The sequence below is a fragment of the Mustela nivalis genome, assembly GCF_964662115.1.
Source record: "Mustela nivalis genome assembly, chromosome: 8".
Taxonomy (NCBI): domain Eukaryota; kingdom Metazoa; phylum Chordata; class Mammalia; order Carnivora; family Mustelidae; genus Mustela; species Mustela nivalis.
Window position 1 is genome coordinate 118,167,693 of NC_139027.1, and position 13,328 is coordinate 118,181,020.

Here is a 13,328-nt window from a genome sequence, read left to right on the forward strand (position 1 = left end):
GGAGTACAAAATCCCGCAGTCACTCTGGAAGAGTCAGTTTCTTTTAAACATGCCGGATGCGTGGGTGGCTCAGTTGTTAGGCGTCTGCCTTCGGCTTGGGTCATGATCCTAGGTTTCTGGGATCGAGCCCCACATTGGGCTTCCTGATCCATGGGGGGCCTGCTTCTCCCTCTCCCACTCCCCCTATTTGTGCTCCTTTTCTTGCTATGTCTCTATCAAATAAGTAAATAAATCTTAAAAAAAAAAATAAAGTTAAACAAACACTTGCCATCCATCGGACTTAGCAATCCTACACCTCGGCATTTGCCCTAATGAAATGAAAACCTAGGATCACACAAAAATCTGTAAACAAATGTTTATAGCAACTTTATTTGTGATAACCTGAACTGGAAAACCCCAAATGTCCTCAATGAATGAAAGGAGAAAAAATCTGCACTATGTCGCTAGGATGTAATACTCTTCAGCAATAAAGAGGAATGAGTTACTGGTGTACACAAAAAATTGGATGAATCTCAAAGACATGCTGAGTGAGAGAGCCAGTCACAAAACATTTTATTTAGGTACCATTCTAGGAGAATCAAAACCATTGTGATGGAAAGTAGATCAGTGGTTGTCAGGGATTGTGGTGGGATGAAAGTTTGAATATGAAGAGGAGTTTTTTAGGCAGTGAAGCTATTGTGTGTTCTGTTTGTGGTGGTAGTTGCATGAATCTGAACCTATCAAAATTAACAGAACTGTACACCAAAAGCCAAATTTACTCAGTAATTGTAAACAAATTATAAAAAATAATTGTATCATTCTGTACTTAGGGTTCTTTAGCTTCCTTTCAAAAATTTAATATGTCCAGGAGCTCTTTTCACACCTAAAAATGTGGATCTCCATGATTCTTTTCTAATTTTATACCACTTTACACATACGGATATATAGTGAGCTAGCCAAAAACAGTACCCTTTGATGAACATGTATTTTATTTTTTCAGTTTCTCCATTTACAAAAATGGGAATGATTATTTCCCATCACTTCAAATAGTTCTCACTCTTTTTTGAGAGAGAGAGAGAGAGAGAGAGAGTAGGCATAGGGGGAGAGAGAGAGAGAGAGAATCTTAAGCAGGCTCGGCCCTGGCACTAAGCCCGATGCAGAGCTGGACATGGGGCTCCATCTCTTGACCCTGAGATCATGACCTGAGACGAAATCAAGAGTCAGATGCTGGATTGACTAAGGCACCCAGGTGCAGACATCTCCAAATAGATCTTTTGTTTGTGGTCATGCTACCAGTTCAATACATGGACTAATTTGATTTCTTTGGTTTTTAATTTTTAAGGATTACTTTTAAGATGTTTATTTTTTATATTAGGTGAAATGTTTAAGTGATTCCAAAGTTAAATCTTCCAAACAGGGTATATTCAGAGAAGTCTAGCTTAAAACAAAACAAAACAAAACAAAACAAAACACCTGTCTTCTCTGCTTTATGTCCTCCTACTCCTATAGGTAGATGTCCATTAAGATTTTTCTTTTGTTTTTAAAAGATTTTATTTATTTATTTGACAGAGAGAGAGAGATCACAAATAGGCAGAGAGGCAGGCAGAGAGAGAGGGATAAGCAGGCTCCTCGCTGAGCAGAGAGCCCGATATGGGGTTCGATCCCAGACCCTGGGATCATGACCTGAGCCAAAGGCAGAGACTTTAACCCACTGAGCCTCCCAGGTGCCCCTCTTTTGTTTTAAAAATAGATATATCTAATGCTTTAGTTTTCATCTTCCTTTTCTGCCATCATTCTCTTCTTGGTATGGAGAATTCCAGGTTACTTAGAGTCACTGAAGCCAGGAACAGAAGAGCAGCAAAAGCCAGAGGCAAGAACTTCATGCCTGAAGGATGAGGACATGTCTGGGGACAGTGCAGTGGGGTGGATGGACAGAGGTACCTATGTCACTTGCCTGGAGCTCTATCTTTTATACAATTTCAGATGAGATAAAAAGTTGGGCAGTGAGCAAGTAATAAGGTAAAATAAAGCAGAAATCTCAGCCATCAGGGCAAATGGATTTGGCCAGGCTGTCTCACTGGCTACTGCCCACATATACTGAGTTCTACCAGAATATCTGGAAGACTATTAGAAATATACTTTAGAAATATACTTTCTAGCTACTGTTGGTAAGGGTGAAGCAAAACGGGGACAACTGTGTACTCTGTGTGTTTAAATTAATGGAATATATTTTGGAGAGAATTTGAAATATATATTCAGTGTCTAAAAAAATTTAAACAGCAGAACTATGCTATCCTTTGACCCAGAACTGATACACATGGAATAAATGGATAAGTTCACAGAGATGTCTAAGCACTACATTTCCTTCTTAGCATTGCTCATAATGAGGGTGTGAAAATCTAAATGTCCATCAACAGAGAATTTGCTGATTTATGGTACATAACATATTAGAATTCCATCCAACTTTAAATAGTGATAATAATTGAGGACTTAGGAGATAAAAAGCTGTCAATGATATATTCAGTGAGAAAGGAAAATTATGGGTTAGTAAGAGCTAGCCTTTATTGTATATATTTATACATAAACATACATGGGTTTAAAGTATAAAAAAAATAACCTGGGGGCGCCTGGGTGGCCCAGTGGGTTAAAGCCTCTGTCTTCAACTCAGGTCATGATCCCAGGGTCCTGGGATCGAGCCCCGCATCCAGCTCTCTGCTCGGTGGGGAGCCTGCTTCCTCCTCTCTCTCTCTCTGCCTCTCTGCCTATTCGTGATCTCTGTCTGTCAAATAAATAAATAAAATCTTAAAAAAAAAATCTGGAAGATATATACCCCAAATTTTAAGGGTTCTTTATCTTTGTGAAGGGTTATTGTGATTTTTTGTTTTATTTTTCATAATATTTTATATGAATGTTCCAAAATTACTCTGTGTAACTTCATAATTAGAAAAAGTCAATTTGGGGCACCTGGCTGGTTCAATCAGTAGAGGAAGCAACTATTGATCTCAGGGTTTTGAGTTCAAGACCCATTTTGGATGTAGAGATTTCTTAAATAAATTAAAAAAAAAAAACCTTAAAAAAAGTCAAACTACTTCCATATAGGAAGCACATCTTATTCTTTTAAATAATTTTTTATTATGTTATGTTAGTCACCATACAGTACATCATTAGTTTTTTAAAATTTTTAATTTATTTATTAGCATATAATGTTTTATTAGCCCCAAGGGTACAGGTCTGTGAATCGCCAGGTTTACACACTTCACAGCACTCACCATAGCACATACCTTCCCCAATGTCCATAACCCAACCACCCTCTCCCTACCATCCCTCCAGCAACCCTTAGTTTGTTTTGTGAGATTAAGAGTCTCTTATGGTTTGTCTCCCTCCAGATCCCATCTTGTTTCATTTATTCCTTTCCTATACCCTCAACCCCCCATGTTACCTCTCAACTTCCTCATATCAGGGAGATCATATGATAATTATCTTTCTCTGATTGACTTATTTCGACCAGCATAATACCCTCTAGTTCCATCCTTTCTTTTGATGGCTGCATGGTATTCCATTGTATATATACACCACATCTTCTTTATCCATTCATCTGTTGATGGACATCTAGGTTCTTTCCATAGTTTGGCTATTGTGGACGTTGCTGCTATAAACATTCGGGTGCATGTGCCCCTTCGGATCACTACATTTGTATCTTTAGGGTAAATACCCAGTAGTGTGATTGCTGGGTCATAGGGTAGCTCTGTTTTCAAATTTTTGAGGAACCTCCATGCTGTTTTCCAGAGTGGTTGCACCAGCTTGCATTGTCACCAACAGTGTAGGAGGGTTCCCCTTTCTCTGCATCCTCGCCAGCATCTATCATTCCCTGACTTGATAATTTTAGCCATTCTGACTGGTGTGAGGTGGTATATCATTGTAGTTTTGATGCCGAGTGATGTTGAGCACTTTTTCATGTGTCTGTTGGCCATCTGGATGTCTTCTTTGTGAAAATGTCTGTTCATGTCCTCTGCCCATTTCTTGATTGGATTATTTGTTCTTTGGGTGTTGAGTTTGATAAGTTCTTTATAGATTTTATCTATATGTCGTTTGCAAATATCTTCTCCCATTCTGTCAGTTGCCTTTTGGTTTTGATGACTGTTTCCTTTACTGTGCAGAAGCTTTTGATTTTTGATGACGTTTAGGAAGAAGTTGTTGCGGCTGAGGTTGAAGAGGTTGCTGCCTGTGTTCTCCTCAAGGATTTTGATGGATTCCTTTCTCACAGTGAGGTCCTTCATCCATTTTGAGTCTATTTTCATTTGTTGTGTAAGGAAATGGTCCAATTTCATTTTTCTGCATGTGGCTGCCCAATTTTCCCAACACCATTTGTTGAAGAGGCTGTCTTTTTTCCATTGGACATTCTTTCCTGCTTTGTCGAAGATTAGTTAACCATAGAGTTGAGGGTCTATTTCTGGGCTCTCTATTCTGTTCCATTGATCAAAAACAAACAAGTGTGTCTGTTTTTGTGCCAGTACCATACTGTCTTGACGATGACAGCTTTGTAATAGAGCTTGAAGTTTGGAATTGTGATGCCTCCAACTTTGGCTTTCAATATTCCTCTGGCTATTCGGTCTTTTATTAGGTCTTTTCTGGTTCCATATAAATTTTAGGATTATTTGTTCCATTTCTTTGGAAAAAATGGATGGGATTTTGATAGGGATCGCATTAAACATGTAGATTGCTTTAGGTAGCATAGACATTTCCATAATATTTGTTCTTTCAATCCATGAGCATAGAACATTTTTCCATTTCTTTGTGTCTTCCTCACTTTCTTTCATGAGTACTTTATAATTTTCTGAGTACAGATTCTTTGCCTCTTTCATTAGGTTTATTCCTAGGTATCTTATGGTTTTGGGTGCAATTGACTCCTTAATTTCTCTTTCTTCTGTCTTGTTGGTGTAAAGAAATACAACAGATTTCTGTGCATAGATTTTATATCAGTGTCCCACAGATTTTGAACTGTTGGGTTTTCATTATCATTTGTTTCCATGAATTTTTTCAATTCTTCTTTAATTTCCTGGTTGACCCATTCATTTTTCAGTAGGATGCTCTTTAGGCTCCATGTATTTGAGTTCTTTCCAAATTTCCCCTTGTGATTGAGTTCTAGCTTTAGAGCATTGTGTTCAATCTTTTGATACTGGTTGAGACCTGATTTGTGACCCAGGATGTGATCTGTTCTGGAGAATGTTCCATGTACATTAGAGAAGAATATGTATTCTGCTGCTTTGGGATGGAATGTTCTGATTTATATCTGTGATGTGCGCCTGGTCTAGTGTGTCATTTAAGGCCTTTATTTCCTTGTTGATCTTTTGCTTGGATGATCTGTCCATTTCAATGAGGGGGTTGTTAAAGTCCCCTACTATTATTGTATTATTGTCAATGTGTTTCTTTGATTTTGTTTTTAATTTGTTTATGTAGCTGGCTATTCCCATATTAGGGGCATAGATATTTAAAATTGTTAGATCTTCTTGTTGGACAGACCTTTTGAGTATGATTCAGTGTCGTTCCTCATCTCTTATTGTAGTCTTTGGCTTAAAATCTAATTTATCTGATTTAAGGATCACCACCCCAGCTTTCTTCTGATGTCCATTAGCATGGTAAATTGTTTTCCACCCCCTCACTTTAAATCTGGAGGTGTCTTCGGGTCTAAAATGAGTTTCTTGTAGACAGCATATTGATGGGTTTTGTTTTTTATCCATTCTGATACCCTGTGTCTTTTGATTGGGGCCTTTAGCCCATTTACATTTAGGGTAACTATTGAGAGGTATGAATTTAGTGCCATTGTATTACCTGTAAGGTGACTGTTACTGTATATTGTCTCTGTTCCTTTCTGCTCTACTACTTTTAGAATCTCTCTTTGCTTAGAGGACCCCTTTCAATATATCCTGTAGAGCTGGTTTGGAGTTTACAAACTCTTTAAGTTTTTGTTTGTCCTGGAAGCTTTTTATCTCCTTCTATTTTCAATGATAACCTAGCTGCATATAGTATTCTTGGCTGCATGTTTTTATTGTTTAGTGCTCTGAATATATCATGCCAGTTCTTTCTGGCCTGCCAGGTCTCTGTGGATAAGTCTGCTGCCAATCTAATATTTCTACCATTGTATGTTATAGACTTCTTGTCTGGGGCTGTTTTCAGGGTTTTTTTCTTTGTCACTAAGACTTGTAAATTTTACTATTAGATGACGGGGTGTGGACCTATACTTATTGATTTTGAGGGGGGTTCTCTACACCTCTTGGATTTTGATGCCTTTTCTCTTTGCCGTATTAGGGAAATTCTTACAATGATTCACACCAATTCACCTTCTGTCCCCTTCTCTCTTTCTTCTTCTTCTGGAACCCAATTATTCTAATATTATTTCATCTTATGGTATCACTTATCTCTCGAATTCTCCTTGTGGTCCAGTAGTTGTTAGTCTCTCTTTTGCTCAGCTTCTTTATTCTCTATCATTTGGTCTGCTATATCACTAATTTTTTCTTCTGCCTCATTTGTTCTAGCAGTAAGAGCCTCCATTTTTTATTGCACCTCACTAATAGCTTTTTTGATTTCAGCTTGGTTAGATTTTAGTTCTTTTATTTCTTCAGAAAGGGCTTTTATTTCTCCAGACAGGATTTCTCTAATATCTTCCATGCCTTTTTTGAACCCAGCTAGCACCTTGAGAATCATCATTCTGAACTCTAGATCTGACATATTACCAACATCTGTATTGATTAGGTCCCTAGCCTTTGGTATTGCCTCTTGTTCTTCTTGTTCTTTTTCTTCTACCTTTTTTTTTTTTTGTGGTGAGTTTTTCCATCTTGTCATTTTATCCAGATAAGGATATATGAATGAGAGAATAAAATACTAAAAGGGTGGCAAAGACCCCAGAAAAATGTATGTTAACCAAGTCAGAAGAGACCCCCAAATCGTGGGGAGAGGAAAGGGGGTAAAAAGAAGTAAAAAAAAAAAAGTTAAAGAAAAAAGAAAAAAGAAAAAAATATATATTAGACTGGTGAATAGAACAGAGCCATCGACTTAATTTTGGGTGTATTTTGGTCTCTTAGAAGAAACTACCTCCCAAAATTTTAAAGAAAGACAAACTTTTATATATATACATACATACAAAAATAAGGGTAAACATGATGAAGGGATGGAATATGACTGTAAAGATGAAAATTAAAAAAAAAATTCATAAAAAGGAGTTGATAAAGTAAGATGCTTGGGAAAAGAAAGGAAAAGAAAGTGGAGAGAATTTGCTCAGGCTGGAGACTAGAACAAAGCCCTGTACTACAATTATGGTATATTTTGATCTATTAGAAGAAGTTGTATCCCAAAATTTTTTAGAAGAAAAAACCCTATGTATATATAAAAAATAAAGTTAGATATGATGAAGGACAAAATATGACTATAATAATGAAGGTTCAAAAAGATTTTTAAAAAACATTTTATTTATTTATTTGACAGAGATCACAAGTAGGCAGAGAGGCAGTCAGAGAGAGGGGGGAAGCAGGCTCCTGCTGAGCAGAGAGCCTGACATGGTGTTCAATCCCAGGACCCCGCGATCATGACCTGAGTCAAAGGCAGAGGCTCAACCCACTGAGCCACTCAGGTACCCCAAAGATTTTTTTTTTAAAGAAAGGTATTGTTAAGATAAGCTCGTTAAAAAAATGTTAAAAGAGGAAAGGGTAAAGTTAAATTAGAATAAGAAAAAAATTAAAAATAATTTAATAAACTTTGCAAGACTAAAGAATCATGGGGAGAAAGCTATGAATTCCATGTTTTGCTTTCCCCTCTTCTGGAATTTCGCTCTTCTCCTTGATCGGTGAGCTTGGTCTTGGCTGGATGTTCTTGCTGATCTTCTGGGGCGAGGAGCCTGTTGTAGTGATTCTCAGGTATCTTTGCTTGAGTCAGAATTGCTCTGCCCTTGCCAGGGGCCAGGGTAAGTAATCCGCTTGGGTTCGCTTTCAGGAGCTTTTGTTCCCTGATCGCTTTCCGTAGAATTCTGGAGGACGGGAATGAAAATGGCAGCCTCCCAGTTTCTGGGGAAGAGGAGCTGAGAGCTTGTGGTCCCACTCCTCAGTGCACTCTTGGAGAAAAGCAGTCAATCCCTTCTGCTCCCTGATCTCTGGCCCCGCTCCAAGCTCACCCGGCCTATGACCGATGGTCTCTGTCTCTGGCACACAGCCCCACCTGGAGTCTCCAAACCCAGCAGATCCCTGCTGCTCTTCCAGGGGCATCTCCCCAGATCTGCCACTTGTGGGGTCCATGCTCAAAGAGCAGTGGTCTGACTGTGCCACGGATCACAGTTTAAGGTAACCCTGAGTTGAGAGCTCACTCCCCAGTTCTGTCTCTGTAGCCGGCTTCCTTGCTCTAATACCTGTGAGCTCTGTGACACTCAGACACCCCTGATCCTTCTGTGACCCCATGGGACCTGAGACCATGCTGTCCCTGTGAGGGCTCCAACCCCGCTTAGCCTCTGGAGCAATGTACCTCAGTGGAGCAGACTTTTAAAAGTTCTGATTTTGTGCTCTGTTGCTCCACCACTTGCCAGGAGCTGACTCCTCCTCCCGCGGTCTATCTTCCCGTTGCTTCAGATTCACTGCTCCGCAGGTCCTACCTTTCAGAAAGTGGTCAATTTTCTGTTTCTAGAAATGTTTCTCTTTTTCTCTTCAATCTTCTGTTGGATTTGTAGGTGTTCAGAATGGTTTGATAAACTATCTAGTTGATCTCCTGCTACCTGATGTCATCTCAGCCTGCTACTCTTCTGCCATCTTGACTCCTCCCTACTTCATTAGTTTTTGATGTAGTGTTCCATGGTTCGTGCGGGAGCACATCTTCTTTGAAAACCTTTTTTCTTTTCTTAGTTCTTTGTTTTGTTTTATTTTATTTTAATTTTTTAAGTTTTTAAATAATAGTTGACATAGTATATTCGTTTCAGGTATACAACACAATGATTCAACAATAATATGCATTACAAAAAGCTCAGTGCAAAGAGTAGTAGTTGTTGCAATATTATTTCCTATATTCCCTATGTTACACTTTCATCCCTGTGAATGATTATTAATTTTATAGCTGGAAGTTTGTATATCTTAATCCACTTTACCTTATATTGCCTATCTCCTCCCCCATTCTGCCCCCTGGGAAGCACCAGTTTATTCTCTATATTTATGAGTCTATTTCTACTATTGCTGTTTGTCTTGTTTTCCAGATTCCACAAATAAGTGAAATCATATGGTATTTGTTTTTTCTGTATGACTTGTTTCACTTGGTATTATACCCTCTAGTCCATCCATGTTGTAAATGGCAATATTTCATTCTTTTTTATGGCTGAGTCGCATTTCATTGTGTGCATAGATCACATCTTCTTTATCCATCATCTGTTGATGAACACTTAGGTTGCTTCCATATCTTGGTTATTGTAAATAATGTTGTAGTAAACATAGAGGTCCATCTTTTTGAACTAGAGTTTGCGTTTTCTTTGGATAAATACCCAGTGGTGGGATTACTGGATTGTATGGTACTTCTATTTTTAGTGTTTTGAGGAGCCTCCATACTATTTTCCAGAGTGTTTTTTGAAAAATTTTGAGATGAATATACTTACACAGTATTACAGTTATTTGCTTTCTTTCCTGATTAACACAAAAGAGGTAAAGGATCTGTATTCAAGGAACTACCTTACACTCATGAAAGAAATTGAAGAAGACACAAAAAGATGGAAGACCATTCCATGTTTATGGATCGGAAGAATAAACATTGTTTTAATGTCTATACTGCCTAGAGCAATCTATACTTTCAGTGCCATTGTGATCAAAATTCCACCAGCACTTTTCAAAGAGCTGGAGCAAGCAATCCTAAAATTTTTCTGGAATCAGAAGAGACCCTGAATTGCTAAGGAAATGTTGAAAAAGAAAAACAAAACTGGGGGCATCATATTGCTGGATTTCAAGCTTTGCTACAAAGCTGATCACCAAGACAGCATGGTACTGGCACAAAAACAGACGCATAGACCAGTGGAACAGAGTAGAGAGCCCAGATATGGCCCATATAGTATTACCACTGAATTTGTTACTTAAAAAGTGTGTGTGTTTCTTTTCATTTTTTTAAGATTTTATTTATTTATTTGACAGAGATCTCAAGGAGGCAGAGAGGCAGGCAGAGAGAGAGAGAGGAGGAAGCAGGCTCCCTGCTGAGCAGAAAGCCCGATGCAGGGCTTGATCCCAGGACCCTGAGATCATGACCTGAGCCGAAGGCAGAGGCTTGAGCCACCCAGGCGCCCCAGTGTGTGTGTGTGTTTCTTAACAGCAATTTTAAGTACTTTCATTATCATGGTTCCTATCCTGTGCTCTAAAGCCATTTCTTCTAAATTCCTTTTACAGTATGGTAGCCAGAAGAGAAGGCAATAATCCAAGTGTGAAATAACTGGGTCTTGAATTTGACAAATGCAGGAGTCGTCCAAGTTTTGGGGTTTATTAAATCCTTTAGGACAGGCATATTTGCTCCTCCTCCTCCTCTTTATGCTGGGTTACCAGCAGGTGTAATAATCAAGTCCTGTACAGCTTCTTCCATGCTACTGCAAAAAGTACGAGATGAGGTTATCCATATAGATGCTGCAGTATGTAACTGACACTGGGCACATGCTCCAAAGCTGTTGCCACTGGCAGTCAAGGTAGCATGGCAACTAAGGGTAGAGGCTCTGTTCTTAGACAGACATGGATTCAAGTCCTGGTTCTGCTACTCTTCGTGACCGTCAGCAGTTTAACAGAAACCTCAGTTGTATTATTTATATAGTGTGTATAGGGTTGTTGTTAGGATAAAGGAGATAATGTATTCAAGGTCCTCAGTCCTGTACCTGACACTTTAAAAGTGTTCTATAACTCTTAAAATGTCTCAACTTTTGTAGCAACATGGACGGGACTGGAAGAGATTATTATGCTGAGTGAAATAAGTCAAGCAGAGAGAGTCAATTATCATATGGTTTCACTTATTTGTGGAGCATAACAAATAGCATGGAGGACATGGGGAGTTAGAGAGGAGAAGGGAGTTGGGGGAAATTGGAAGGGGAGGTGAACCATGAGAGACTATGGACTCTGAAAAACAATCTGAGGGTTTTGAAGGGGTGGGGGGTGGGAGGTTGGGGTACTAGGTGGTGGGTATTATAAAGGGCACGAATTGCATGGAGCACTGGGTGTGGTGAAAAATAATGAATACTGTTATGCTGAAAATAAAAAATAAATTAAAAAAAATGTTCTCATTATTAGTGTTTTTCTATAGATCTTCTTCCAGGTTGCCATCTTTCCCCTAGCACCCTGTGGCGTTATGATCGAGCACTTATTAATTCATTGGGTTGCTTTTGAATTGAACTTCCATTTATTGATCTTGTTCACCCGGACTGATTTTTAATTCTCAGGTTCTCCAAGAGTTACAATGCACCAAATGATAAACTCTGGATATGAGGAATCTGGGGTTACAAGGGGTTCTTTGTCATATATCCATAGAATCTCTAGAGCCAAAGTGATCTTACCATTAGCATCAAATGGTACTTTCACCATGTGTTTGTTTCTAGGATTGCGCTCAAAGCTGAAATTCAAGATGGGAGGTCAGACAGTAGGAAGCACACTGAGTTTTCTTTCTTTGCCCAGACTTACTTAAGAGAAAAAGCAACCGACAATATTAATGATTACTTGTCATGTAATTCTTGAGCAATTTGTTTTCACCTGGTAGAGACTGCAGAGCCCTCTCATCATCTTCTCTTAATTTTTCTCCCTTGGATGCACAGGATCTACAGTGTGCCGACTGGGCCTGGTGAAGAGAAAGTAGTTGGTAGCTTAGTTGCTTCCTATATATACACCAGGAAATACAGCAAAACTCTATGAAAATAATGGAGACTTCCACTTCAGCAGAGTTGCTGTAGATCCATAGTTGGTTCCAAAGAGAAAGAGAGTTTGCCTCCTTACACTTACATGTTTGCTGAGCCTCTGAATTTTTGAAGTAGATTGAGAATGTTCTCATTAAAAGTATTTATCTAAGTGGATTTTCTGAGGTCAAGGTTTTAATAGTTTTTTAAAAAATATTTTATTTACTTATTTGACAGAGAGAGAGAGATCACAAGTAGGCAGAGAAGCAGGCAGAGAGAGTGAGAAGCAGGCTCCCTGCTGAGCAGAGAGCCCGATGTGGGGCTTGATCCCAGGACCCTGAGATCATGACCTAGACCAAAGGCAGAGGCTTAACCCACTTAGCCACCCAGATGCCCCAAAATTTTAATAGATTTTATCAAATAAAAACATTGCAGGGAAGAAGCAGAATTGTTACTTTGGACTTGTAAAAAATACATCTTTTAAATTGAAGATTTAAAAGATTTTATCAAATAAAAACATTGCAGGGAAGAAGCAGAATTGTTACTTTGGACTTGTAAAAAATACATCTTTTAAATTGAAGGCTGAAATTCTTTCAAGTGTGAAATGTAAACAAATTTATTTTTTAAGGTTAAGGGCAAGCTCATGAATGAAACCTTGTTAATGATGTCATTAGGTAAATTAGGAGAAATAACTTAAAATTGGATGAATTTAATTAAAAGAACTTGCAGTTTGAAAAGTACTTGGCCCACATTTATTTTTTTTTCTAAAACAGAGCATGTTTTAAAGACAGTGTTTTTTTTTTTTTTTTAAAGATTTTATTTATTTATTTGACAGAGAGAGATCACAAGCAGGCAGAGAGGCAGGCAGAGAGAGGAGGAAGCAGGCTCCCTGCTGAGAAGAGAGCCTGATGTGGGACTCGATCCCAGCACCCTGAGATCATGACCTGAGCCGAAGGCAGCGGCTTAACCCACTGAGCCACCCAGGCGCCCCTAAAGACAGTGTTTTTATGTGAACTGTACTCTAGGATAAATTGTATTCACAAAGAGTGATTTTTCTAGGTGTAATCATCCATTGCTTCTATGTCAAGATGGCATATGTGTTGTAACTGCCATTACAGAGAGGTAAATTGCTCTGTTTAAAATGATTTTAATCCTTATTTAAACTTCTTATGTATAATATGTATTATGTCTGGATTTATATACCAAATTTTGGAATATAGTTTATTTATTTTGAGAAATATGTTTCCATGACACCTTTGCAATACTTGGAATATGGTACCCAAGGAATTATTATTTGTAAGTAATTTGAAATTTTATTGAAACAGTGGAACAAATATTACAGTCTTAATTTAAATAAAATATTCAATATACTATTTTAAAAAATGTTCTCTGGCTCGTGACTTGAAGATTTTACTGTGGCCAAGAGTGAGCAAAGGTTTCCTATTTGGTCTAAGCTGTAGTGCAAACAACTCTGTCCCTT